Source organism: Oryx dammah, unplaced genomic scaffold, assembly GCF_014754425.2.
Source record: "Oryx dammah isolate SB20612 unplaced genomic scaffold, SCBI_Odam_1.1 HiC_scaffold_11168, whole genome shotgun sequence".
Lineage (NCBI taxonomy): Eukaryota > Metazoa > Chordata > Mammalia > Artiodactyla > Bovidae > Oryx > Oryx dammah.
Window position 1 is genome coordinate 8,137 of NW_024080561.1, and position 27,692 is coordinate 35,828.

A 27,692-nucleotide genomic window follows, 5' to 3' on the forward strand; every position below is an offset into this window, starting at 1 on the left:
CCCCCAGTACTGGGGAGGCTCCTTCCTTCTGCAGGGATCCCTGGTGGTACCCACATGCCATACTCAGGTCTAGAGGAATCTGCAAAATGAGGAAGCTAAAAGCATAGATGAAGTTCAGGCCAGCTTTGCCTCTTACGCTTTGAAGTGTCCAGTCAGTCCTGTTAATTCAGTGCACTGAGTTGTTTGGCTTGTCTCTAGAACTTTTCCATCCTGCAACAAAAATTTTATAACCATTTAACGACCCTCCCTCTGTCAACCTCCTCTCAGTTCTTGGAACCATGCTTCTACTCTCTGCTTCTCTGAATTTTCCTTTAGAAACCTCAGGTACATGGAATTGTGCAGTATTTATCCTCCATTGACTACCGTATTTCACTGTTACCAATATCCTCCAGCTTCATTCACAGTGCTGCGGATGACAAGGTATCCTCCATTTTTAAATGCTGCAAGGCTTTGAGTGTATGTATACACCACATTTTCTTTTTGATTTATCTGCCCATAGACACTGGGCAGTTTTCTTGGATTTTGTGTACAATATGGCAATGGATTTGTGATTGTAGATATCTCCTGGGCATTCTCATTTTATCTTCTTTGGACATAAACTCAAAAGAGTGATTTCGGATCTTATGATCATTCTCTGAATAATATTTTGAAGGACTTCCAAACTGTTCCATAATGGCTATGTCATTTTACGTTCTTACCAACAGTTACAAAAGTTCCATTTCTCTACTCTGTTGCCAAAATCTTTTATTTTCTTTTTAGAATACACAACCTGAAAGGTGATATCTCCTTTCGACTTGGTTTCCATTTCACTGATACTTAGTGATGTGGAGCCCTATTCCTATGTATATTGATCACTTCTCTGTCTTCTATGAAGAAATATCTATTGAAGCCTTTACACCTTTTTTAAAGTCAGTTATTTGCCTTTTGTTGTGTTTAAGCTGAGTTGTAGTAGTTGCTATTTCTTCTGGATATTGGGCCCTTCTTCAGATGCAAAGTTTGCAGCTACTTCCTCTCATTCCATCAGTAGCCTATCTGTTGATTGTTGAGGAGACCATCTTTTCTTCATTTGATCATTTTAGAACCCTGGCAAAGATCTTTTGGCCTCACATGTGTGAATTTATTGAAGATTCCCTCCTTAGGATTCATTGGTCTCTCTGCCTATTTTGCTGCAGGTAGAACACAGTTTTGCCTGCTGTGGCTTTCTTACCTGTTTTGAATTCAGGAAGCCTGAAGGCCCCAGTGTCATTCTTTGCTCTCAAGATTGTTTTTGCTCTTTGGGTTTCTCTTCGGTTGCAAAAATTTCAGTATTTGGGGATTTTTCCTTTCCATGTCTATAAAAATGACATGAGACTTTGTGAGTCGTTTCAATATATACATCACTTTTAGGAGTATAGGAAGGTCAACAACAGTAAATATTCCAGTCTATGAGTATGGTATTGTATTCTGATTACTTGTCTCCTCTTTATTTCAAAAGTATTCTATGGTTTTCAGTGCACAAATCTTTCACTTGATAAGGGGACCTTGCTTGGGACCTCTAGAGTCAGGGATGGGAAAGATGGGCTCTTGAAGACTGTGAATGTCCCTTCCTTCCCCTCTGTACCTACTCTCTAGTTACTTGTCAGACAGGAGCTCTGGGCCATGCCCTTCACTACTGCCTACAAGTGAGCCCCTACTGGGAATTTGCTTTGAATCTGAGTGTTCACCTTACTATTGGAATGTTCACAAGCACTCTGCCAATGCCTGGCCTAGGTTCAAGAGCCCCAGGGATACCTATATATGAATGATCTCATCAGGGCATCAAAGTGTCTACAACAGAGAACCACCTGAAGAGGCAATTAATTGCCTTTTCCTTGTCTTTGGAGCTATGAGAGCTGAACTTTCCAATGTAGTAGCCAGTAGTCAGATCTCCCTATCTATAATTAACATATTTCAAACAATATTTAACATTTTTAAAAAATCACAAAAAACACACATTTGTTGATCATAGTAGCCATATTTCCAGTATGTTTATAAGTGTTGGAATTTCAGCTTTGTAAGCTTGAACGTAAGAGCTATATTGGGCCTGTAGAAGTGTAAGGTTAAAATGTGATTCTCTCAGCATCTCTCTCTCATATGAACTTTTGCACTGAGATCGACATCTTGTTGAAGGACTCTGACTCTACAAACACAGGGGGGTCTGTGAACCTGGAGGAAAGACCAGGGAGATGCTGTGTGAGCCAAGCAGAGGAGGAGAAATGGGTGGGTCACCTTGTGTAATAACTGTATTATTGCTCATGGTTGTCTTTCTGCAGACTGCTTCCTGGAGAGTATTAGCAGCAGTGATACAGAAGAAAATGCAGGTAGGGAACAACTCTCAGATGGGATTAACAGGGAGAGGGTTCCAGGGCCAATTGGGTTACACTGAACTCTTTGGAGATGAAAGAAAGTGAATATAAACTGAGGAAGTAGCAGGAAATACGTGTAGCATTTGTATTTGCTCTTTTCATATTTTAATGATTTCATAGACCCATGTGATCATGTGCTGCACTGTGCTGTGCTTGGAGCCATCTCTTTTTGTTTGTCCATTTAAAAATCTTTCCGAGAAGGCGACTCTTTCCTTGTCCTTTCACTGCTCAATGTGAAAGCTTGGCTTCTGGGCAGTTCCTGCCGGGTTTTATGTACGAGGAACTTTGGCTTTATTTTAACTTCTCCTATGACGGCCGCATCCTGTGGGCACAGAATTCTCACGGTCACCTGACGCTGGAGACCAGGTTCTGGCAGTGAGTGTCAGGTGGTGGGTGAGACGTGAACTCTCTCCCTCTGCATTTTCAGGACTTGTGGGTTCCCCTCATGGTTGTCCTCACTGATTGTTCCTTGTACGAAGGGTGCTCTCAGGGTTGGATGAGGCAAAGCTCATGTGCTCTGGTCTCCCTGCCTGGGCTGAGTCTCCTGGAGCTCATCTCAGCACCACACCTCCCCAAGGATGCTGTGTTGCGTGAGAGCAGTCCATGTGCAGCTGCCCCTGGAGTCCAGCATGGCCACAGATTCTAGAGACTGTGAAGGGGCCGCTGGCTTTCTTTACACATTTGCTCTAGCAGCCCTGCTGACCTGGTCTCCTGGGACTGACCAGATCTAGATCAGAGACAGAGAAGTAGGACCCGGGGTGACTGCTCCCCTTAGAACCCACTACTCCCTCGAGACCAAAGCTCCAGGTGGTTTTGATCACCATCTTTGCACACTCCTCAACTCATTTGCTTACCTTTGATTTTTTTGTTTTGTTTTGTTTGCATTTGAGCTGTGGGATTTTCTGATATATTTTGAGTATGAGCTCCTAATGTGATATATGGTTTGCAATTTTTCTGTAGGTTAACTTTTCATCCTATTGTTTGTTGAAGAGACTACCTTTTCCCTATTTTGTTGTCCTAGAACCTTCATGAATTTCATTTCACCTTGTATCCATGAGTTTACTTGTTTGTTTTTTATTCTGGTATTTAGGGCTACACATCTATTTCTATGTCAGTATCATACAGCTTTGATTCCAATAACTTTGTAATGTGTTTTGAAATCAAGAGGTGAGAAAATTTGATTTTTGTTCTCACGATCATTTTGTCTATTTGGAGTTCTTAGTGGTTCTATACATATTTTTGGAATTGTTTTTTCTATTTCTATGAAAATGTCATTAATATTTTGATTGGTGTTGCAATGAATCTTTACTTAGGTTTAGGTACTGAAGAAATGTCAATAGTACTAAGTCTCCAGTCTATGAGCGTGGAACCTCATGTCAATTCCTTGTTCCTTGAGTGACTCCCTCAGTGTGCTGTGTAGTGTTCAGTGTGCTGGTCATGTCTCTCTGAAGGCCCTGTGTCCCTCCTTCCCTGATCTCAGAGTCGGTGGTGGAGGGGTGGGCTTGTGAGGAGATGCAACGTCTCTCCTTCCCGCCTCATCTCTTCTCTGATGATGTTCAGCACAGGCGCCCTGGGCCCTGTGTCCATACCTGTCCCCTCAAGAGGAACACCTGCTGGGAATTCCTCTAAGACCTGGGTGTTGACATTGCTGTTTCAGTGTCCCAAAGGCTCATGAGTACCTGGGATGTGTGCATGAGCCCAGGAAATGCCTACAAATGAATCATCAGATCAAGCCAGTCAGAGGCTCTGCAGACTCTGTTGGGGTACAATTCAGAGGCCTACAAGTCCTGGGCTTATCTAGACTTGAGACCAAAGAAAGATCCCAGAGTTGACAGAGATATCAAAGGTTTAATAGATGGGGTGATTTCCATGTCTGAAGTACAAGGGTCCTGGAGAGACCCCCACTGTGGATAGCAGGGGACAGGCGTGAGACAGCAGCTGCAGCATTCTTCCCTTGGGGGATAGGGAGTCTACCAGTTACAGTGGGAATGAACAGCAGGTTGGCTTCTGGGTTACAATGGTTACCATGGAAACCAGCAAAGCATCCATCCCTCTCTTAGACCCTCAGGCTAACTACTTTTATGGGTCAGAATCTTATCTTTGTGAATCTATCAGCAAACAGCTATTTTGAAATGGCCAGAAAATGCAGAGGAAATAATCAGGAGAGGGAAAATAACAGAGAGGTGGTAACATCCTATATATTGCCTTGCATGCTCAGTCACTCAGTTTTGTCTGACCCTTTGAGATCCCATGCCCCACATGCCACCAGGTTCCTCTCTCCATGTATTCTCCAAGGAAGAATATTAAAGTGGTTTGCCATATGCTCCTCCAAAGCCTCTTCCCAACCCAGGGATCCAACCCATGTCTCCTCCATTGGCAGGCAGATTCTTTACTACTGAGCCACCTGGGAAGCCCTACACCCTCCCTTGTAACAAAGTCCCCTGGCATTCCACAACCTGTTCTACCACAGTCTATCAGAAGTGTTAGAACAAGTGGTACTGACCTCCAGATTCATTCACTCTTCCCTGGTGACTCAGACGGTGAAGTATTCACTTGCGATGCAGGAGACCTGGGTATAAATAAATTAAAAAAAAAAAAAAGAAAGAAACTTGGGTCTGGAAGATCCCCTGAAGAAGGAAATGACCACCCACTCCAGTGTTCTTGCCTGGAGAATTGCATGACAGAGGGGCCTGGAGGGCTACAGTCCATGGGGTCACAAATTGTTGAACATGACTCAGTGACTAAGCAAATGCCCGTGTATAAACTTATACAGTGGTTGTTGTGGGTTACAGTGTGGTAGCCACTAGCCAGATGTAACTGTCAGAATTTGCTTAAAGGCATGTTTTACATGTGTCAAAAACACTTGGAATTTCAGGTTGCTTAGCATGAAGGTGAGAGCTCTAATGGGCCTGTAGAAGTGAGAGGTTGAGAACTGACTCTTTCAGCATCTCTATCTTTAGGTTTGCAACTGAAATCAGTGTCTTATTGAAGGGCTCTGACTGCACAGAGCACAGATGACTGCCATCTGCTATCCACGGAGAAGTGTCTTTCCAGAATCCTGGGGAAAAGTTCAGGGTAATACTGTGAGAGCCAGCAGGGCCTCAACTGGAGCAGAAGTGTGTGGGTCGCTCATTCTAATCACCGTGTTGCTCCTGGTTGTGTTCCTGTGGAAGGCGTTGTGGAGAGCATTTGGTGCAGTGATGAGGAAGGGGACGCTGGCAGGAAACAGCATTCCGTTGGGAACTGATGGGAGAGGCTTCCTGGAAATTTAGGGTTAAACACCTTGCTTGGAGGCTAAGGAAGGTGAACATGAAATTAGGAAGAAGGAACTGTGTAGAGTTCTGACTTACTATTTTCATATTTTAATGATATGATAGAGAAATTGTGTCCTGGACTTGCATTGTGCTCTGTTTATAAACACCTTTTGTTGCTTTCCTCTTCAAAAATTATTTTGCCCATAAGAGCTGCTCTTTCTGCGCTTCCACTGGTATGGAAGCCTGGTCTCTGGTCAGCACATCTCGGGTATTGTGTACTGCAGACTCTGTTTCTATTGCATGTTGAACTATGATGGCCACATCCTGGTGGCACAAAACTCGCATTGCCCCTTGAACCTGGGAACCATGTACTTGTAGCGCATGTGAGGTGGTGTGTGAGACGTGAACTCTCTCCTCCTGAGCTTTCAGGACTTGTGACTTCCCTTCATGTCTGTCCTCACTGTTAATTCTTCATGTAAAGGGCGCTCCCGGGGTGGACGAGTCACAGCACACAGGCTCTGGGTCCCTGCCTGGGCTCGGTCTCCTGGAGCTCATCTCAGCCTCTGCACCCGCCAAGGCTGATGTGCTTCCATGTGATAGGTCCACGTCCAGCTGCTCCTAGAGACCCTCCATGGCTGCAGATGCTAGAGTCTGTGAAGGGGCCACTGGGCTTCTTTACACACTTGCTTTCACAGCTCAGCTGACCTGGTGTCCTGGGATTGAGCAGTCCCAGGGCAGCAGGTCCTGGGGTCACTTCTGCTCTCATAACCCACTGCTGCATCCAGAGAGTCCTTCCTCTTCTCCCCAGTCCCAGGCCTTCCCCATCCTCTGTCCTTTCCTTACACCTTCCCAGGCCTCATCCCTCCAATTTTCCAAGTCTCAATGCAAACCCGGCAGCTACCAGGAGTTTATGGAGGACCCTTGCCACAGCATTCTGGCTAAATGTAATTGGAAGCGTTTGCCTCTGTCCTCTCTAAGGGTTTGGGAAACTTGAGGTGTTGCTGTGAGCATTAAGCATCTCCCAGATACCTCCGGTCACCCCAATTAATGGGGGAGTCTCTGTTGTGTGGAATTTTTGTCCTTCCCTCCCGCAGGGGTCAAAACACTCTCAGATCCATGCCAAGTCCTCCCTGCGAGGGATGGATTGGTTAATTCAATAATGGGCTGGTTGGAGATGTTGGTCAAACACCCATGGTCCTTCTTCCAATGTGCCCCTGTTGGAGAACTCTAGCGTTTGTGGAGGTTCAAGGAAGAAGGAAAGGAACAGGGATCAGAGGAGAGAAATGAGGAAGGAAGAGAGAGGAAATAGTGGGAGAAGGAGGCAAGCGAGGTCATGGGCAGAGATGCATGGAGACAGTGACCGCCTGGAGGAGGAACAGGTTGTCACAGCCTCATTCCTGGTCACATGTAGACAAGTTGAGGGTGGCAACAGAATGTTGGAGGTCAGAGACCCACTTTTTCATTGCAGAGGTGAAACTCTGAGGCCCTGGGAGGTCCTTGAGGCAAGTACATCAGGGGTCCCAACGCCAGGCTGTGAGGAGCACCAGGGTCCCCTGGTCACATCCTGACTCTAAGTCTCCCATTTGCTTTCCCACAGCCTCTCGACATGACTGCTGCCCTCAGACACCAGACGAGTACATGGCGGATAATGAAGATTCAGAGACAGTGAGCAAGAATACTGAGGTCATTTATTTCTTCTTTCATATCTTTCAAAAAATTTCTCTTTCTCTGATCCATAGACTCTTCTTGTAACCCTTCCCCATCTCTTCTTTCCAACTTTTTGTGATTAACCTTCTGGAGGACTTGGTCTCTTGTAGGCACTTAGGGTTCTAGAAGCTTATATAAAATTTATGAAATCTGTCTGCAGCCCTCTTCTCCCATTTCTTAGCATTGCCCTGGCTCCTGACCTCACGTCTGTACCCTTGAACCTGGCTTTGTCACCATGAGTGGCCTGAGCAGGAGTTGAGGCTGGAGTCAGCAGGTCTGGACCCACCCAGCTGAAGGAGCCCCCGTGAAGTTTGCCCTGCCCTGAGCTACTCCATATGACTGCTTTCCTGCTCTGGGACCAGCCTGACTGATCTCTTCCTTCCAGATGTCAGACAATTCTCTAATCATCTCTTTGGAGAATGGCAAAAATGTCATCAGTGATGATGAAAAAGACCAGGAGGAGCAAGTGTGAACGTGTGGCCTGAGTTGAAAAGGTGAGGCAGACGAGGGCACGTTGTCTCCATCATGACCCTAACTCACTTGGCGCTTCAGAAACATGAGCAAAAACCCTGGGGTCTGCTGCTGAGTGTGACCACAAAAGTGGAGACAAGAGTGTGGTAACAATCCGTGCAGATGAGTGGAGGATGCCCTGAGCACGTCTCCCCAGGGCACAGGTCCCGTCCACAGACCCCCCCGAGGTTGCTGGACTGGCTCCTCCGGCAGCTCTTACATTTGCAGGGAGGCTGGGGGCACTGTGGGGCCACTGTGTGCAGGAGTCCAGGAGCTGCTGTGCCAGCGTGTTCTCTTTGAAGATCCCCACTGGGGGCTTTCTCATCTCCTTCTGCAGGACCGAGCTCTGCCCTCCAACCCACCAAAGGCAACAGGGGCACCGCTAGTTCATTCCAGCTGCAGAGAGAGGTTGGAGAGGCTCCACCCTCCCCAGTCCTGGGCTCCTGGGAACAGAGTGAAAGAGACACGGGTGCCCAGAGCTCATGGAGTCAGGGAGTCACCTGGCAGCTCTGCCTCCCTGTGGGTGCTCCCTGGTCCTGAGGGTCCCAGCGAGCCTCGGGGGTGTCTGAGTCTGGGGTCCCTCAGGATCTGGAACCCTGGGGTCCTGGGTCAGCTCACGTACCTTTTCTCAGCCTGAAGTTAGATCTTGTGTAGATTCTTCTGTGTATGTGTCCAACTCCAACTTAAGAATCACCAGAAAGCAATTCTATGCCGTGTGTACTTGGGATGGTGGTGCTAGTGGTAAAGAACCCACCTGCCAATGCAGGAGACACAGGAGAGTCGGGTTTAGCTTCTGGGTGGGGAAGATAGACTGGAGAAGGTAACGGCGACCCACTCCAGTATTCTTGCCTGGAGAATCCCAGTGACCGAGGAGCCTGGTGGGCTGTCATCCATAAGGTTGCACAGACTCGAATGCAACTGAAGTGACTGAGCAGCACACTTGGGATGAGTGGCAGGACTTAACTTACTCATCTTCCTTTTATTTTATTTTTTTTCCAATTCTGTCCTTAATAACATATCTTGTTTTATTACTGTTTATAAAGCAGTGTCTTCTCTCAAATTTTAATGTTGTATATGCTAAACAAGTAAAATGTACCTTTATATTATAACAACATAATAACCATTTGAAATCATAAACAGGAGAGTTTGGCTGGGGCTTAGAAATGATTATTCAGGAAAATAGAGACCCTATGTGTCTGTCCATTTCCAATGCTCAGGTCTCAGGAGCAGTTGCACTGAGTGTAGGATAGGTGAGCAGGTTCTCCTACCCCGTGTCATCTGATTCCTGCTCCTCCCAGGGTCTAGAGGGAAGGGGGCCCAAGCTTTTAGTCCTGAATCCGAGTCCCCTGTTCCTCTGCCTGAGTCTCAGTGTCCAGGGGACCCATCAGTTGAATATTGCTGGCCAGATTCTCAGGTATACTAGCTCCTGTGGGGCATTTCTAAACACTTCCCACTCACAGAAAACACCCTCAACAAAGAGAAGCAAACATACCCAGTGCCCTGAAGATCTGAGCCCCAAAGCCAAGTTGAGATCCTGGGAAGTCTTGTGGGTCCTGCACACCCTCCCCAGGGAGCCCTCCTCTGTCTGACTCTGCACCTCCCAGGAACTCCATCACCTGTGTTGCCGTTGCAGGCTCTGATCTGAATCCCTGAAGACCTGGACCTGCACCCCATCCTGGACCCCAGAGGCAGTGGAGCCCACAGCACCAGGAGCCTCATCTGGACCAGATCAGGAGAGGCCTCGCTGCTGCTCTCCTGAGGGCCCTCATTTAGTACAGCTTCAGTTGTTTTGTTGTATAGATTTAGTATTAGTTTAATCTACAGTTTTATCTACAAGTTCTGTATGTATCTGTATGTTCAATGTTTATAGGTAAGGTTTTTCATTAAATTTTTAAAATCTCTTTGTTATTTTTACAAAATATTTGTTTGTAAAACACACATGTATAGAACAGCACCGTCAGCAGAGGTAGAACTTAATGAATTGTTGTGAGCCAGTCACCCTGGCTTCTGCTACCAAGGTCACTCCCCCTTTCACTCAACTCAGTCTTCATTGAGAAAGGAACTGCAGATTTAGTCCTTACATCTGTCCAGGGTCACCAGCTTCCTCTGCTTCCTTTAAATAGTTCCCCTGGCTTGATTTATTGAAGTGTGTCTGTACTGCTCTTTTCATTAATTTGAACAAACTGTCGACAAGAGAGCTGTGCACTTTCCTGGCAGAGATCTGACTATCTGGATTCTTTAAGCACCAGAATCTAATTCAAGATGCACACTTGGGGTCTCTGTACCAGTGAATCCATAAAAAGTGTGTTTTGAAACAGATAGAAGAGCCACAGAGTCAGGCCCTGGCTGAGATTCAAAGACTACCGGCCAGTCATCTCCCCTGGGGCCTCGAGAGAACCCTCCTCTGATGTTGCAAAGGAGGCTGCAGAGACCCACGCTGAGCAGAGCCTGGGGCAGACTCAGGGGTCCTACAGCATCAGTCAGGGGCCTTTCAGACTTGATGTTGATCCCAAGCAGCTGCTCACTACCCATCCTTTATTTTGTATTTTTTAAATTAATTTTTATTGCAAAATAGTTACTTAATAGAGTTGTGTTAGTTTCTACTGTACACAAAAATGAATCAGCCATATGTGTGTGTGGGGGTATATGTATGTGTGTGGGTGTGTGTGTATATATGTGTGTGTATATATATGTGTGTGTTAGCAAATCTCTGCGAGTTTAGCTCATAGTGTGACTGGGCAAGTGAATCTCATTAGTCTCTGTTCCTCACTATTCAACCTAATGCCATATACGTGTGTGTGTGTGTGTATATATGTGTGTGTGTATATAAATGTGTATATAAATGTGTGTGTGTATATATATATCTGTGTGTATATATATATATGTACATACATGCATATATGTATATATACACACACACACAGACACACACACATAGCCCCTCTCTTTTGGATTTCCTTCCCATTCAAGTTGCCACAGAGCATTAAGGACAGTTCCCTGTGCTATTCAGTAGGTTATCATTAGTTCTTTATTTTCTACATAGTTCTGGGTATATATATGTCAATCGCAATCTCCCAACTTACCCTATTCCCCCTTTGCCTCTCAGTGTCCAAATGTTTGTTCTCTATGTCTGTGTCTCTATTCTTGCCATCAAAGTGGGTTCATCTCTACCATTTTTCTAGATTCCACGTATATTCATTAATATACAAAATTTGTTTTTCTCTTCCTGACTTACTTCACTCTGTTTGACAGTCTCCAGTTCCCATCCTTTAAAAGACACTTATGAACCTCCTCTCAGGCACTGCTTTTGGCTAGACTTGCTACTGAAGATACCAAGTAACTCTGAGACTGGAGATGAGATGACTACATGTTTGCAAGGAAATCATTTAAATATGGAAGGGGCATATTTTTTTAAATTCACTAATTTAATGATAAAGGCAATTAACTGCACTTCTCTAGCAGTAGACAACACCTACAGATGCCTAGACACAAACTGCAAGCTTTTGCTTACCTGAGACACACGCCAGGATGTCAAGGGCAGGTTGGTTAGCACTGGAGTGAGAACGCTTGATATTTCGCTAAAGACTGGGCAGGGGCCACTTAAGAGTGTGACTCCCTGGGCTGCAGACGCTGGGGGCTTGTCTCTGTCTTGTGGGTTTTCCTCCATGAACAGCAGCAGGCATCCGAGGGGAAGCTTGTGGTGGGCTGCTCCTGGGAAAGGTTTACCTGTATGGCCACCGGGGGATGCAAACGGTGGGCATTGCCGGAACTCTCCACGAATCCATCTCCTCCCTCTCCTCCATGGAAAGCTTTTGTCTGCATGGAAAAGGACCACATATATTTCCCCTGAAGTCACGGTAGAAATCTATGGCACCTGGGGTTTGAGAACAGGTAACCTCTGCTCCTGGAGGAGGAGCAGGAAGGCGTCTTAGGATCCAAGTTACACCTACAGGAGGGACAGAAAACCCTGTGACACCTTCGTCCCAAAGCCTAGGGTGACGGGGCTGCCTACCATCCACAGCTGATCAGAGCGTCAGACAAGACCCGGTGTGACTCCAGCACACACTGACAAGCACAGAATGAACATGGGGACCCTGGGCAGAGCTGCCCTAGGCAGGTTTTCTTGAGGGACAGCACAGTGGGAGGCCCAGAGACAAGCAGAGAAAAGATGCTCAAAGAGAGAAACACCGGCAATGATCGCACCACAAACACGAGGCGTCGCTAGAGGAGTCTGACATCTGTGCAGTGAGAGTCGCCGCAGCTCGGAACAACTATGAGCTCGGTCCAAACCCTGAAGCGATGAACACAAACCCCCACAGTGAAGGCCTGTTAGAAGGAAAAGAGGACTTCCTTCAAGCAAAAATGGTATTTACCGCAGTACCAGCTTCTTTGGGCTTGCCCGGTAGCTCAGTGGTACAGAATCAGACTGCTGATGCAGGAGACACAGGCTCAATCCCTGGGTAGGAAGATGCCCTGGAGGAGGGCATGGTGACCCACTCCGGTATCCTTGCCTGGAGAAGCCCATGGACAGAGGAGCCTGGTGGGCTACAGTCCATGGGGTCACAACGAATCAGATACGACTGAGAGTCTGAGCACAAGTGAAAAATGAGGATTGCCCACAGTAAATTGGAGGAGGATGAGTACTTCAAAATAAAATATTTTTCTCCTTTGGTTACAGATAGTAAATCAAACACAGCTACTTAATTATTTTTATCAACATGTTTTTCGGTGAAAATGTTGGTCATTTTATAGTCATGTCATAGTATGCTTTTTTGCCAAAAACATTAAAAGTCAATTAATTTCATTACAAAGTGATCATAAGATTCAAAATCAAATCATTTGTGACTTAGTTGGCCTCTAAAACTCTAAAATTGAAGTATTTTTCAAGTAATGTTTTTCTAAATATTTTTTGTCTAAGTTTGAATTCTTAGCTAAAGTAATAAATATTTCCATTATATTTATATTACTTGTTATAATATAAATCAATAATTGTATTTATAAATCTCAACTTGAGTGCTTATCTTAGGCTTAGTAATAAGAGCATCTCATAGGCCCAATCTTTTGTTAAGTTGAAATATTCCAAGACATACTCAAGTTTTCTTATTCTATATAAGTATTAATATCATAAGAATCAGGAAATGGCAGTCTATAAATTCAGGAATGTTTCCTTTTGGAATTGTATTTAATTTTAAAGTGCAAAACTATCTAGTCTGTTAGCGCATGAAAGTAAACCTGTTTGTATAGAGAGAAAAAGGAAACATATGTCTCTGAGTACAACTCTGTGTTTCTTTGAAATGTGACTAAATTACAGTGCAATTTCTTAGATTTCTGTTTTACTTAGGAAGACAGACATTTTAACTCTATTGCAACATTTTTTTAATAGATATAAATAGTAAAATGAAATTTATTGAATACTAAGATAGTACATAATCTTTAATTATAAGCCAAATAACATTTTTTTCAGAACTATTCAGAATCTCATTGATCCACCACAGTTAAAGCTGACCTGTTCCTTCAAATAATATAGACTGGAGAACATTCCTAGAAAATGATCAGAGATCAAAATGAAATAATAGTTATCTAATGCTCCACAGAGTAAGTGTTGTCTGTTTTAAAAATTTCCCAGCGGGTACTATTTAATTTGCTGAATTTTTCCAAACTATGTCCTTCAGATTCCAGGCCTTGGATTTTGATATCACCATTATCTCAGATTTATTCAGATGGAGAACTACTGACTTCTGTATTTTTCTCAGCAAGGATCTAATCTGAAGAAGAAGTATGCAGTGATTTGGACAAAGTTACAGATAATCATGAACTGTATCAGAACCTTGGAGTAACGACAGATTGGTTAGTGCTACAGTAGTAAGTAAAGAGGACTTGAAAATAATACAGCAATAACAGATATAAGGAGCATGCATTATCTTAAGAGCTGAGATGGAGCATCCAGGAAGAGACTCCACAACTGAAACCAGGCTGTTGGCATCGCTACGGTTCACAGAATTGCAGAGACTTCTGTGGTCCTCCTTTGCTGAACATCTCAGGACAGTCTTCACGGGGGAGCGTACCACTGGAGGCACTTGATTACACACCATCCTGGGGGTGCTGAAGGAAGCTCTTTGCCACTGGATGTTTTGACCACCATATGTTTTAGGTGATGTTCTGTGAACAAGCCACTCACACTGCAGTGTCATCCGGAGTCTGGTGCTGTGACAGTTGCATATGCCGCAAAGTTGGTCCCGTAGAAAGAGCAGGCTTTTCTTGGTTTTGCTGTTCTAACATTTCCCAGGCTTCCCAGGTGGAACAGTGGTAAAGAACCCACCTGCCAAAGCAGGAGATTCAGGAGATGCAGATTCAGTCCCTGGATTGGGAAGATCCCCTGGAGGAGGAAAGGGAAACCCACTCCAATAGTCTTGCCTTGGAAATCCCCTGGGTAGAGAAGCCTGAGGCTCCAGTCTGTGGGGTCACAAAGAGTCACACATGACTGAGCATGCATGCACATTGGTGTTTCCAAATATCCAAAGTAATTGTAGGAGGCAAAAAGAAAACCCAGAGAACCCATCATCATGCTGCTCCTCAAGCCATAGTCCCCTAGTCCATCTCCCTTCTTCTCTTCAGCCTTCTTATGCTGGATTGATACATAGTATTTGTCGTTCACCCCAACTTAGGTCTGCTTGCTTGAGGCACAGCAGGGCCGTCTATGGTCACCAGGCAGTGGTGAAGGAAAGTACAGTGTTTATTGCCAGGCACCAAGTAAGGAGAACAGTCAGCTAGTGTTCAAAACACTCAAACTTGTCAGTGGCTCTCGAGGAAGGGTTTTTTAAAGGCAAGGCGAAGGAGAGGGTCGTATGCACCTGGATCATATACATCCTCCTGGTTGGTTGGGGGTGAGCTAACAGGATGGTTTTTCAGGAATCTCAAGTATCAATTTTCTGGTTCCCGCTGGTCTGGGATCTATGTGCTGGTGGTCAGCATGTAGTCAACGTCTTCCCTTGTAGGGGTTTCAGTATCTGCAGAACAACTCCAAGGTATGGCTCAGAATATGACTAAGAGCTCTTAAGGAACGAAGTGTCCTTGACTCTGTTTTTTGGCTAAGTTAATACTACTTGGTCTTGCTTGACTCTTCTCCTAGGACATGGGGGATGGTGTGTCTGTCCCTAGGAAGGCCCAGAGGGCGCTGCTAGGCTTCATATCCAGGGTTTCCAGCTGCACTTAGAAGTAACGGGGAGAAAAGTTTCTACTCCATTTCCCTGACCAACAGTCTAGCGTTGCATTTAAAATTGGTTTTCTCTAAGCACTGTTTTTCTGGCCTTTAAATCTACATTGGTGTTTCTTTTTTTTTTTTTTTCCTTTCCTTTTTTTTCCTTTTTCTCTCTCGTCGTCTCTTTCCCTTTCTACTTTTCCCTCCCTTCTCTCTGTTCACTTCCTCCTCTGTCTCTCTGTCTTTCCTGTCCTTCCTGTAATTTAACAACTGTTTATTTATCACTAACTTTTCCAGTGATATCACCTTCATGTTTATATTGGTTTTGAAATATTAAAGTGACAGGAAAAAATACAACTGTGGCAAATCAAAATATAATTTGTCTACACAACTCAAGTTTTGCCAAAATAAATGTTTTCATCATCAGAAATAATTTTATTATTTATTTTAAAGCAATGTAACTGGTAGCAAAATGGTACATAGACAATAAACAGAATCAAATCCCATAGGGTTACAAGAACTAATATTGACTTCATATTTTATTTTCATGTGCAAGTGTAAGTAATTTAAAAAGGCAACCATTTGTTAAAAGGCTTCTCTAAGTGTGTTTTTATTTTTTAAATAACAGAAAGAGTAATAAACTATCATCATTATAGCAAGCTGATCTGAATTGTGTTAAATATTAAATTTGGACTAATGTTCATAGTCAAAAATAATTATTTTAAAATTTATGAAACACATTTTTTATTTTTGTAGGAAATATAGTCAGGTCCTACCTAGCATAAAACCCTAGTCTTGGCAACTGTCATAATGCAAAAATACTCAATTTGAGATATTGGAGGAAAAAGATTTCATAAAACTTTACACTTATTCCTAAACACAACTGTAATGGGTAAAGACATGGCAACTCAAAGAAACATCATACTTAAATTTCAATGTGCAAATATGAAACAAGTTCATTAAATTTATTGTTGTTCTCCATTACATATATTAATTCAATTCTGCCTTCAGTTTGAATAATTTCTATGTGACTATGTTTGTCAACTGTATTTCACCTGTGTTTATAGCATATACACATGTAGAAGCATACAATCTTTGTTTTAAGTTGTGTTTCTATTTCCTTGTTTGGTTAAAGAGAATTAAATATAGGGTCTCCCTATTTTAGGGGAAATTCTTGGTGTTCATGTTGTTCTAAAATGAGAGTAATGTAAAATACTAAACAAAAACAACAACAAATAGGCATTTCACAAACACAAAGCCAGATTATACAACAGCTATGATCTATCATTTCACACTTTATATTCACAGAATTAGGGGGAATGTTAGAGTTTATTTATCTGTTACCTTTAATCTTATTTTCTTTTCAACTTATCTGCTTCTTTGTGTAAAGAAATGATACCACATCTCTTTCTAGTTTTAGTATGTTCTACCTTCTGTTGAATTAAAATTCAAAGTAAAATTCAGAAAAATAATTTGGAGCAAAAATATCTTTAAATTTTTTCAGTATCTCTTTCATGGGAATGACAACACATTCCAACTACCTTGCAAACTAAGCTCTGTGTTTTTCAACCTGTTTCTGAAGGGGTCTAATGCAGTACAGGTAAGAGCACTGGAGTCACCGAGGGTCAACTTTTCTTTTATAACTGCCCAATTCTGTATGGTCTGTATGGTCTGCATTCAACGTAAATGGCAAAAACTACCTTTTCTTTTTGGCCACACCACACAGCTTGCAGGATCTTAGTTCTCTGACCAGAAAGAGAACCCAGGCCCTTGGCAGTGAAAGCACAGAGGCCTAACCACGAGACCACCAGGGAATTCCCCCAAGCTTCCTATCTTTATTTTGTATGTTTTCCACACAATGTTAAAGTACAGTTAAATTAGATAAAAATTTTGATGTAGCATTTTTTGGAATATGATTACTTTAATGCTAAAAGCATAAAGGAGGACTTCTCATGTTTTAAATTCTTTGTATTCTATAAAAAGCATAATTATGTTTCTTTTAAAGTATCTTTCTATTGAAACATACTATATAGATATCTAAAAAATGTTAAAGCTCAAGATTGTAATGAAAATCTTTACTTAATATTTCAGTTTCAATTCTTGGAGTAAACTTAAATCGACAAATGTGTTTCAAGTATTTTCCCTATGTTAGGTATTCTCTTAGGAGAACAATATGTTAGGAGAACAATACAGATTTGCTTTTATACTTTTCTTGGCATACAATGTGTGTCAAACATAAAGTGAGGGAAACTTCATGTAGTTGATATTTATTTTTGTTTGTTTTGATTTCTTCAGAGTAATAAAACATGCTATCAACATGGCAAATTCTAAAATGGATATCATATCATATGAAAAGGCAACAAAAAGGTTAAAATGACTGAAGGATTCATATTCTAAAGCAAACTATGATTCTTACACAGAAGTCAGCCACATAAGTTTGTTTATCTGTGTAGAGAAGACTAGACACAGTATGATGAGCTGTTTTTATAGAACAGCAATGTAATAGGACACATTTAATTTTAAGAGGAGCAACCATCTTCTATGTCCACTGGGATGCACCAAATATAGTTAGATTTCTAGTTTACTTTCATAAAGCCTTAATACTTTCTATAAAATTGGCTTCTACAGTTTGCATCATTGTCAAACAAGGAAATATCAGGTTTAAATTTTTGTGTTCTGATTTAGGTTTTCAAAACCATTCCATTGATGTCTTTCCGATATTAATAGGAGTACCAACAAGCAGTACTTCAAGTTTCAAAATACTCTATATTCCAGGAGAATAGATTTTTTTAAATATGAGAGAATTGGATATATTCCAATCTAGTTTAGTTCATGCCAGCAATGCTTTTTTCTTTCCTAAGATCTAAAGTTGTTTCAAGCAACATCCTTGGAGGGGAAACAAAACAGTTTATTATTTTCTTTTTATCAAAGCTGAGTTTCCTCTCGAGAGTCCTGAACCATGGTGTTGCAGATGCTGTTTTTTCGACTGGGTTCACTGTTGGGTAGGTAAGCCAGTGGATCCGGTCGGATTAAGTATCTAATAAAAGAAAACACAGTAAATGACTGCAGTAGCAACGAAAGGCAAAGCTCATCCATCCTGACACTTTAGACTGTTACTTAAAGTTTCTTTGTTTAGTGTTTATGGTTATCAAAACTTGTCTCTATATAATGTTGGTGGAAGGACTTGCTGTTTATTTGGTCTGTAAAATTTTGCAGGGCTTGTATTATTTCTATACCTAAAAACATGAAGATGAACATGGATGAATGATGAATCATTGTCATTCAATTACAATCCATCACCACGTTCACCTTATCAAACATTTATGTTTTATTCTAGTATTTTGTCGATCTATTTTTTTTTCTTTTGAACTTTTTATTTTGTATCGTGGTATAGGCGATTAACAACATTGCAATAGTTTCAAGTGAACAAAAAAGGGACTCAGTCATACACATACATGTATCTATTCTCCCCCAAACCCAGCTGCCACCCAGGCTGCCACGTAACACTGAGCAGGTCCATATACTATACACCAGGTCCTTGCTGGTTATCCATTTTAAATATATTGGTTTATTATTCTTTACTTTGGCTATTTTTCTATCAAGGAGACCTAAATTCTAGCCATGATTATATCACTTGATTGTTCTTAGTTTTATCATTCATAACTATTAATAATTTGATCAAATTATTTCTATAGTCTTTTAATTTAAATATTCTATGATTCTAAAAAATTAATGATTTCAGAAATGCTATGAAGAACATTATGCATAGATACTATTTTAAATTAATTAACCTAAAATTCAGGTTATGCTATATTAAGCAATTGGATCAAAAAATTATCCTTAATTCACTCTATTAATAAATAGGTAAATGTTCATCTGCCAAACTCACAAATTTCAATGTTAGAATTTGTTTCAAGAAGCATGGTTTACTTCAGACTGCCTAATGATATGAGTGTCTGTTTCTTGAGCTTCTCTAGACTACAAGCTGGATCTGGAGGTATGAAAAGCCATACTCTCTGACCCCTGAAGAGGATTTAATTTATGAAGCAGATAAAAGGATGAAAAGGAAATTCCAAACACCACAGAAAGATGAAAAGAACAAGAGACAATGAGGGAATGTTTTACTGCGGGGGTGAGGTTGATGTCACTCCAGGTAGAAGTGGAGTGGAAACGGGACTGAGAAAAAAGTTCCATTCCAGGGATGACCTTGGCATATTCAGAAAATGAGTTTGACTTCAGAGGAGTGGTTCGACCAGGAAAGGACAGGAGATGAATTCACAAAAACCTAGAAAGATGCTAATGAAGGACTTTCAGCTTCAGGATTAGTTTCCATTTCTGTTCTAGAGGCAGTGGGAAGCCATGAGCACTTGGAATTGAGAGGTGGAAAGTGAATACATGTAACACAGCTCCTAAAATGTCTTGTTCAGATGCAAATGCAATGAGTATTTCATCACTTTGTAATAATGTTAGGAGCCACACAAATAAATGGAGAAACTAACTTAAAAGTGGGAACTCTAATGAAGATTTGTACTTCTCTTAAAGACCAAAAGGAAGATATTCATAAATATGTCCTTTAATTTGGACATATTTATGAACAGTGGATCATAGATGTTCTCTGCTTTATTGACAAAGGCCAAAGCCTTTGACTGTGTGGATCACAATGAGCTGTGGAAAATTCTGAAAGAGATGGGAATACCAGACCACCTGACCTGTCTTCTGAGAAATCTGTATGCAGGTCAAGAAACAATAGTTAGAACTGGGTATGGAACAACGGACTGGTTCCAAATTGGGAAAGGAGTACACCAAGGCTGCATATTGTCACCCTGCTTATTTAACTTCTATGCAGAGTACATCATGTGAAATGCCAGACTGGATGAAGCACAAGCTGGAATCAAGATTGCTGGGAGAAATGTCAACAACCTCAGATAAGCAGATGACACCACCCTTATGGCAGAAAGCAAAGAGGATTTAAAAACCTCTTGATGAAGGTGAAAGAGGAGAGTGAAAAAGCTGGCTTAAAATTCAACATTCCAAAAACAAAGATCATGGTATCCGGTCCCATCACTTCATGGCAAATAGATGGGGAAACAATGGAAACAGTGAGAGACTTTATTTTCTTGGGCTCCAAAATCACTACAGATGGTGACTGCAGCCATGAAATAAAAATACGCTTCCTCCTTGGAAGAAAAGCTATGATGAACTTAGACAGCATATTAAACACCAATACAGTATACTAATACATATATATGGAATTTAGAAAGATGGTAATGATAACCCTGTATGCGAGACAGCAAGAGAGACACAGATGTATAGAACAGTCTTTTGGACTCTGTGGGAGAGGGAGAGGGTGGGATGATTTGTGAGAACGGCATTGAAACATGTATAATATCATATAAGAAATGAATCGCCAGTCCAGGTTTGATGCAGGATACAGGATGCTTGGGGCTGGTGCACTGGGATGACCCAGAGGGATGATATGGGGAGGGAGGAGGGAGAGGGGTTCAGGATGAGGAACATGTGTATACCTGTGGTGGATTCATGTTGATGTATGGCAAAACCAATACAATATTGTAAAGTAATTAGCCTCCAATTAAAATAAATAAATTTAAAGTTAAGAAAATAAAATAAAAAGCAAAGACATTACTTTGCCAACACAGGTCTGTATAGTCAAAGCTACGGTTTTTCCAGTAGTCATGTATGGATGTGAGTATTAGACCATAAAGAAGGCTGGGCATTGAAGAATTGATGCTTTTGAACTGTGGTGTTGGATAAGACTCTTGAAATTCCCTTGGACTGGAAGGGGATTAAACCAGTCAATCCTAGAGGAAATCAGTCCTGACTATTCATTGGAAGGAGTGATGCTGAAGCTCAAACTTCAATACTTTGGCCACCTGTTGTGACTCACCTGAACTGACTCATTGGAAAAGATCCTGATGCTGGGAAAGATTAAAGGCAGGAGGAGAAGGGGCTTACAGATGATTAGATGGTTGGATGGCATCACCAACTCGATGGACATGAGCTTGAGCAAGCTCCAGGAGTTGGTGATGGACAGGAAAGCCTGGCATGTTGCAGTCCATGGAGTCACAAAGAGTCGGGCAGGACTGAGCAACCGAACTGAACTGATGTCCTTTAATGAAAATGAGAAGAGCAATTTAAAGCACTGTAGTCTATTTTCTTCTCTCAAATGAAAGTTGAAATTGGCATACTTGGATCTATTGACTGGATTTTGTTATCCATGGGCCTGCTTTATAATTACTATGAATATCGATAGCATGGTAGATCATTGAAGAAAACTAAAAATGCCCTTTAAACTTTTTATCACCATATCATCTAGTGATTTATGGTTCTTTGAATCAAATTACTGTTGTGCCTTCAATTAAAATGAACTTTTGAATGTGGTTCTTTAGAAAACCATAAAAAGCTTGGGTATAATCTGTTATCCCCTAAATTCATTGATTTAGCTGCAAGAGTCCCCTTCCATATTATAATCACTACTAAACTTATGAGTCTAATAAAACATAAATTTCTTGAATGTGTTTTTTGTACGTCTTGTCATGGTAGCTTTTTTTTTTTTTCTCCAGTTATACAAAAATGTAATTATCTCAATGCCCAAAATACAGACCATGGCAAAGGAGTCTTTTTTTTTTTTTTAATAGTAGTCAACTTGATGTTTTAGCTTAAAACTAATACAAATAATAGTATCTAAAAGGCAGAAAATCCCATGCTTATTTTTCCTATATATATCGTAACATCCATATTTTATTTTTATGTTTGAGTTTTAAAAAGTTTCAGGAATTATTTTGAGTTACAAAATCTACTTGATAGAAGGCTAGGTACATATACTCAAAAGGTTAACATGATCTTACCATTTCATGAAATATAATCATGGAAAATAATCATATTAGTCTCAAAAAACTTATGACTTGTTATGGTATGATCAATTTAAAATATATATATAATTGAAACTTTGAAAAAGAAGCATACAAAAGTTGGGACTACAAGGCCAGACTGGATAACTAATAAAAATTGCCTGTTTTTATGGGTCAAAGGAGGAAAGACATGTGTAAATACGGACACAAGAAAAACAGAACAGTTTTATCATATTTTAATTATATACGAAGTGCAGTCTCCAGAATGCACAGTTGAAAGCCAGGTGCGTCACAAATAAGATATTTTCATCTAACTTAAAGTGCTCCATAAATTCATCATCACCACTGGATATAAATTTTGACAGCTGCCTTAAGACAATTAGCAGCTGGAATTATCATCATCTGATTCCTCAAAGTTCTAATATTTTAACTATCAGATGGCAAAGAGAAAAAAAAAGTTATTATGTTTTTTGCTAGTTTGCTTTGATGCCTTATATAAAATCTTTTCACACTGATTTTGGGTCAGAGTTACTCCTGCTGATATTATTTTTCTGAGAAGTTTTTGAAGCACATTCATCTTTTGGCCCTAAAACTCAGTAGTAACTCAATAGGCCAACATTCATTCTTCTACTTTTTCTTCTTTAAGTATCTTATCTTTAAAAACTAATTCTTTTAAGTTTCATTCATTTAGAAGATGAAAAAAATAACTAATTTCTACGTAGAACTAACTTCTTTCCAAAGCTCAGCATTATATCCCCGTAAGCTTTCTAGACATTTCCATTAGTGCGTTGAACAATGTACCGAAACCCCAGCTCCTCATCTCTCTCTCCTCCTCACCCAAAGACTGCTCTTTTCTGCTTGGAAAAGTGCCTCACCATCCTGACTTGTTTCAGTTAAAGAGTAATTTTTTTTTTTTTTTTTTTTGCAACCACATAGATTCTAACTCTTAAAACCATGTGAGGGCTGTTATTTTCCAATTCCCAGAATGATAAACAAGTCTTAAACTTTGCCTCCATAAATTTATTCCATAGGCTTTGCCTCCATAAATTTATTCCATAGGCTTTTGCTTTTACAACCCTCATCCAGATGTTATGACAGAATCTTATCTCTATCCTGCCAATCAATTCCATTGCTTCCTAGACAGGTCTTTCAAAAAAAAAAAAAAGAACCCTTTCAATCCCAGCTGAAATCTCCCAGAAAACTGGCAACATCTACAAGTAGGCTTCTAACTGCTAGCATATTATTAATACCAACTTTAGTTTTAAACCACTTGGCATAGATCCACTTTATGCTCTGCCTCACAGAATGTCCTCGCACTTCCTAGTCACTGGCCTTATTGCTTATGTTCCTGGTTATAGACACACACACATCCTGTGGACCTAACACCCACCAATTCTTTTGAATCTTTGGCATTGGTTTTATGTCACTAATACAATCTGGAGTTAACTACCTTGTATAAGCAGGACTTGGTCTAGAAAATCCTTAGAACCATGGATCTTGGGAGCAGCTTCTCATAAGGAATTTCTCTCCTAGGCTTACATCAACAGCTGTCAAAATGACTTCTAAAATTTTGCTACTTTCTTGCTCATGTAACCGAATGCTCTTATTACCTAGAAGATTGAGTATAAATTCTTTATTTTCTAATCTAAGGTCCTTCCAAAGTCAGGCTTAATATGTTTCCAATACTGCAAAGAACTCACTCATTTGAAAAGACCCTGATGCTGGGAAAGATTGAAGGCAGGAGAAGGGGATGACAGAGGATGAGATGGTTGGATGGCATCATCGACTAAATATGCATGAGTTTTAGTAGGCTCCAGGAGTTGGCGATGGACAGGGAAGCCTGGCGTGCTGCAGTCCATGGGGTCGCAAAGAGTTGGACACAACTGAGTGACTGAACTGAACTGAATATCATGTTTAACTAGTTATGCAATGCAAATGCTAACAATACAAAGCTTTTACTCTGGTCACACTAGGCTCTGTAGTGTTGCCAGCTGGCACACATTATGCGATGCCCAGGTACTGCATTTTCTCAAGCCATCTCCCTGTTCTGGAATGTTCTCACCTCTCCACCTGCACAAATCCTATGTACTCTAAGAGTCTAGTTCAAGTCCTCCATCATTATAATCAGAGTAACTCACAATAATGCCTTCTTTTCTGAGTTTAGAAAAACACTATCTCATTTAATCCATGCTTAACTCATGTGACAAAGTCATGCTATATAGACCACACTTTTAAAGCGGCACTTTAACACTTTTATTAACATGCATAATACAAATTACTACCATAGACTCTTTCCTAATAAAGATTTTGACCAATTTTACCTTGCCTTTGAAAGGTCTAAGGGATTTAGAATTAGCTAGTGTGGTATAGTTTAGGTTTTCCTTTGAACTTCTTTCTTTTTTTTCATTTCACAGATTTTCTATCATTTGTCCAAATGTATATTTGCTCAATATATTGAAAACAAACTTCAAGCTGTTTTCTATGCCTCTGCCATCCTATGATGCTTTTGTATAGTACGACACACAGCAATACACAATGCAGTGCACAAAATGCATTTTTTTATTGAACACCAAAATTAGACTTTGATTTTCAAAGTATTTATATCACAAGAACAGCATGGGGCTTTATGGGGGAATAAAAATATAAAAATAAGTAAATTTGTGGTTTTCTGAAAACACAGGCCTTATGCGAGATACATCAACTTACACAACATCATTCAGCTCCAGTCTGGTGTCTGGAGATGGGTTTATCAGGATGTAGGAGAGAGTATTTTGATGATCATTCATTTCATCTAGAAGATAAATCAATGCCAAGTTAGTTATACAACTTACAGAAAATTATGGGAATTATTGCAGAGCATCTTACCTTCAAACCACATAGCTGTCAATAATAACTTGCTATATTTTCCCCACAGCATGACTGTTTATATAACTTTGACTATTTTCAAATTACTGTCACTGGCAATATCTGACAGGCACTCATTTTTTGTTACAATAGATGTTTAAAAAATACAGTATCTAATTCTGTTCACAACAACAACAGTTACACGCTACCTTGTAAGCTATTACTCTAATGCTTTTTGTAAGTCTAAAAAAGTATTTCTAATATAGAAATGGCTACACAGGATGTTTACTTGATTTGCTATGCTTTAATAATTAGAAAAAATTGTGGTTATAGACAACGTGTACCCCAATGTTCATCACAGCACTGTCTATAATAGCCAGGACATGGAAGTAACCTAGATAACCATCAGCAGATGAATGGATAAGAAAGCTGTGGTACATATACACTATGGAGTACTACACAGCCGTTAAAACGAATACATTTGAATCAGTTCTAATGAGGTGGATGAAACTGGAGCCGATTATACAGAGTGAAGTAAGCCAGAAAGAAAAACACCAATACAGAATACTAATGCATACATATGGAATTTAGAAAGATGGTAACGACAACCCTGTATGCGAGACAGCAAAAGAGACACAGATGTATAGAACAGTCTTTTGGACTCTGTGGGAGAGGGCGAGGGTGGGATGATTTGGGACAATGGCATTGAAACATGTATAATATCATATCAGAAACAAATCACCAGTCCAGGTTTGATGCAGGATACAGGATGCTTGGGGCTGGTGCACTGGGATGACCCAGAGGGATGGTACAGGGAGGGAGGTGGGAGGGGGGTTCAGGATGGGGAACACGTGTACACCCGTGGAGGATTCATGTTGATGTATGGCAAAACCAACACAATATTGTAAAGTAATTAGCCTCCAATTAAAATAAGTAAATTTAAATTAAAAAAAAATTAACTGTATAGGTCTTCCTCCAAAACAACAAAAAAAATTGTGGTTATAGATTGCCATCCTAGACAGGAACACTGATATGGAAAATACTGTGAAAAAAATCATCCAATGACATTGTGTTTTAAAAAACACAACAGATATGTATCTAAACAGCATGAAAACCCTAAGTACATTTGACTTCCTTACACAATATGTCTGATATAAAACCTGGTATTCTGGGAGAATGCAGAGTTCTGTGGGTCAGATTTAACTGTAAGTTTCAAGGGGAGTGTGCCCCTGGACCATTTGCTTTTTCTCTAAGACAATTCATATTCTTAACACAAACAGCTGTGCCCTCTAAGTTTTGTCAATTCACTCTGAAGGCATCATCAGACTTCAACGTTGGAGAGCTGACTTGACATTGGAAAGGAAAATAGAACAGCTTTGGGACTGAGGTTTTATAGTTTCCAAGGCTACTAGAAGGTGTAAATACAGAGGCTTGTGGATACATAGTCAATAACTATTAATCCTCCTAAGGGTAAAGATTTTAAGCTGGAGGGGCACTGTTTCAAACCCTGCTCTAGAGCCACAGTCCTCTCTAGCTACTTCAGTTAAGATCAGCTTGGCTCCTAAAAATGGTACTAAATTTTCCAGTTTCATCCAAAAAATCTCAAATTATATTTCATACCAATAGGGATACATCAACATGAAAATAACTGCATAAAATTAAAGATAATTTTTAGGCCAATACAGATGATTCTAATAATTTTCTACACTGGAAAATATGTATTATTTTCATAAAATAATACCTACCACAATGTGCTTCTAACTAGAAACCTGTCACTGGACTGTGAAAGATAGTATTTTCAGTTATGATCTTTCAAGTTGATACGGAGATGTGACATTTTTAAGTCTATAAATGAAAATTCTTATCTTACAAGGAAGTTAGACTGCAATATAATGGAAGCCTCCAGTAAATTTGCCAATAAAATTATTATAATCATGAGATTATCAAATTAATATTCAAATAAAGGAGTATACTCAACTGCATAACCCCAAGGCAGACACAAGGAATTGTATCCTACCATGGGGATAAGGTTACAGCAAAATAGAGAATGCCTTGTGAAATCTGAAATTCAGACTAAAAATTAACAAGTTTAAGCATATTTATGTACCAAATATTGAATGTCACATGCTTATACTAAAAATCATTTGTTGTTTATCTGAAATTCAAATTTAACTAGACATCTTATATTTCTTTTGGCGAAATCTGCCAATCATACTAGGGGGTGTGTGGTTATGGCTAATTCAAAATGCTGGAGCTTGGAATTCCAATGAGTATATAACAAGCTTATTCCAAATAAGGTGCGATTTCACCTCAAAGCATATTGTACTGGCAGGAGATTACCAAAATCCTTTTTTTATACAGAAAGCAAGTTTGACGTATGTATTCTTCTTGAAAAATTTCTCCTGTGTATGAGTTTTCACATAGGCTAAACAAAATAGCAGCAGTTAATACTGCATCCTGGAGACTGAAGCGTGACGCCCTGAAACGTAACAGGTCATTAGAAAATCTCCACCTCATTTGGCTCTCAATGACCATCTAGTTGATAACGTGAAAAAGTAAAATAAATACATTTCTGTACAAATTCCAAAAGGTTTTGGAAAGACCTTATTTATTTATTTTCATTTTAATTGTTGAATATACTACTTTAAGAGTGCTGCAGCGGTTAGGAACCCATCTGTCCACGCAGGAGACAGTCGGAAGATCCCCTAGCGGAGGGAATGGCGACCCACTCCAGGATTCTTGCCTGGCAAATCCCATGGACAGGGGAGTGTGAGGGTTACAGTCCAGTCCATGGGGGTCACAAAGAGTCAGACACGACTCAGCAACTGAGCACGCATACTACTTTAAGCTTAAAGGTACTTCACCTGAAGTAATATCTGAGATTGAAGAAAAATGTATTGAACATATTATCTGATTAAAAAATAAG

At 40.5% G+C, this 27,692-nt stretch overlaps 1 long non-coding RNA gene across 1 annotated transcript; it reads right to left on the reverse strand.

Annotated features, from left to right (window-relative positions):
- Positions 1-15,481: 15,481 nt before the first annotated feature.
- LOC120860740 lies at positions 15,482-25,050 on the reverse strand. Its single transcript, XR_005720417.1, has 2 exons — positions 24,629-25,050; positions 15,482-18,090 (listed from the first exon to the last, which is right to left on the reverse strand). It is a non-coding gene; the product is annotated as an uncharacterized LOC120860740 (long non-coding RNA).
- Between the last annotated feature and the right edge of the window lie 2,642 nt (positions 25,051-27,692).